Source organism: Otolemur garnettii, unplaced genomic scaffold (genome assembly GCF_000181295.1).
Source record: "Otolemur garnettii isolate 467f Iridium unplaced genomic scaffold, OtoGar3 scaffold00474, whole genome shotgun sequence".
Classification (NCBI taxonomy): Eukaryota; Metazoa; Chordata; class Mammalia; order Primates; family Galagidae; genus Otolemur; species Otolemur garnettii.
This window is the reverse complement of record NW_003852869.1, coordinates 5,454-7,900: the sequence shown is the minus strand read 5'-3', so window position 1 is coordinate 7,900 and position 2,447 is coordinate 5,454. Positions and strand designations below refer to the sequence as shown.

At 38.7% G+C, this 2,447-nt stretch overlaps 1 pseudogene; it reads left to right on the top strand.

The window, feature by feature from the left end:
* Nucleotides 1-182: 182 nt before the first annotated feature.
* Nucleotides 183-1,032, top strand: LOC100966442 (annotated as a pseudogene).
* The last annotated feature ends 1,415 nt before the right edge of the window (nt 1,033-2,447 follow it).

Sequence of the window (2,447 nt, the reverse complement as noted above, 5' to 3'; positions counted from 1 at the left end):
TCTACTTTGAACCAAAGGATATTAGAGCCGAAGAGGAACAAGAGGAGGTAGAGAACCTAAAGAGCATCCAGAAGTATCTGACTTCTAACATTGCTTATGGGAAAACTGGGATCTGGGACGTCCACTTGGAACTGAAAAACTTGACCAAGTATGGGCGCAAAGGGAACCTCCACTTCATTCACTTCCCCAGCAGTGTCATGCACAGGTTCATTCAGAGGGGCAGCGAGAAAAACTTTTCCAGCCTTCACACCACCCTCTGTGCCATGGGAGGTGGGGCTTTGAAGTTTGAAGAGGACTTCAGAATGATTGCTGACCTGCAGCTGCATAAACTGGATGAACTGGACTGTCTGATTCAGGACCTGCTTTACGTTGACTCTGTCGGCTTCAATGGCAAGCTAGAATGTTACTATTTTGAAAATCCCACAAATCCTGAATTGTGTCAAAAAAAATCCATACTGCCTTGATAATCCATACCCTATGTTGCTGGTTAACATGAGCTCAGGTGTCAGCATTCTAGCAGTGTACTCCAAGGACAATTATAAAAGGGTTACAGGGACCAGTCTTGGAGGTGGAACATTCCTAGGCCTATGTTGCTTGCTGACTGGTAGTGAGACCTTTGAAGAAGCCCTGGAAATGGCAGCTAAAGACGACAGCACCAATGTTGATAAGCTGGTGAAGGACATTTATGGAGGGGACTATGAACGATTTAGCCTTCAAGGATCTGCTGTAGCATCAAGCTTTGGCAACATGATGAGTAAAGAAAAGTGAGATTCCATCAGCAAGGAAGACCTTGCCCGGGCCACATTGGTCACCATCACCAACAACATTGGCTCCATTGCTTGGATGTGTGCATTGAATGAGAATATAGATAGAGTTGTGTTTGTTGGGAATTTTCTCAGAATCAGTATGGTCTCCATGAAGCTCCTAGCATATGCCATGGATTTTTGGTCCAAAGGACAGATAAAAGCTCTTGTTTTGGAACATGAGGGTTATTTTGGAGCTGTTGGGGCACTGTTGGAACTGTCAAAATGACTGATGACCAGTAGAGATGAGCAGTCATGGGAATAGCCTCCCGAGGGGATGGTGAACTGAAAATTACTGCTGGAGAAGGTGAAAGGCACTGTGGGAAGGAAGCCGAGCCACTGTGGCAGAGCACCTGCTGGAATTGTAAATAATTTAAAATCCTTCTAGCTGATCTTTTACTTAGGTTTTGAGCGAATGATTCAAAATGGGGAATATAAGAGTTTTTTCTGTATACCGTTTTTTTTTTTTTTTTTTTTTAATTTGTGCAGCGTGGCCAAACCTACCACTATTTTGCTTTAACTTTGAAAATTATATAATGTTTAAGAAGGACCTGATATGTAAGCGCTGTTCACTTTTCTTCTGGGGTTTACTGATCAGTGTGGTAAGTTTAACTTCATTTAGGAATTACTCTAGGAGATTTTACCTTTACTTATATTTGTCATGACGTTTCATGATTTGCTATAGGTTTCAAATGAAACTACAAATCTGGCTTGTTTTACTGGGAACATTTTTTTTGTTTGTTTGTTTGTTTGCCCTTTTTTTGTCTTGTTTTCCTATTTGGATGTCTTAAGAAAAAAGAAAATCCTTCCCTCTGTTTCTGTCCTCCAGTGGTCTGCTTCCCCATCCCATAACATTTCTTTGATGTGATTGTTTATATGGGTCAAGGTACTGAATGACCCAATACAAAGTTAAACACAAGATCTAAAGCTCTGGAAAATGCATAGGAAGGGAAAACTTTGAAAGTGTTAATGGATTTAATGAGTCTGGCAAAAGTTGCAAATTATATGCAATTTTGTCTTATCCCTTATAAGTAGTGTTTCATTGGGCTTATTTTATGCTAGGTTATGTTAAAATAAAGTAGTCTATGATAAAGTGTCCTCATTCACACCCAGCATATCATTGGCAGCAAAGCTTTGTGCAAGAAGTTAAAACTAACTGGGAAAAGCCTCCCAGTAGATGCATTATTCCTATCAGAAGATTTAGGGTAAGTCATTGCTTAAGGTGTCACGTAGTAATTAGTATCTATTTGTTTTGTATATATATGTACCTAGAAACTTTATAACAAGACATCTTAAATAATGATGTTTAAGTTCTTCATTTTTAACATTTTAAACTGAAAACTGTACTTCAATCCCAGTTTATAAAATTAAAAAAAATAATTTATGATACTGATCTATATATTTTCTCCTTTTGGAAGACTCTATTAAAACTGATGGTTAACTTTCAAATGAGGGCCATGTACCGATATTGGAATGCATGAGGTCTGATGATCTTGTGATAGTTGAAAGGAATTTTTGAAGGACAGTATAATTACTCCACGATGGATCTTTCCTTCTCTGCCTTCTGAGCACCATCTTTAATTTCCATATCTTCAAGTCTTGAAGAAGTTGATGCTAATTGAAGAATTCACTTGTCTGGTTCAA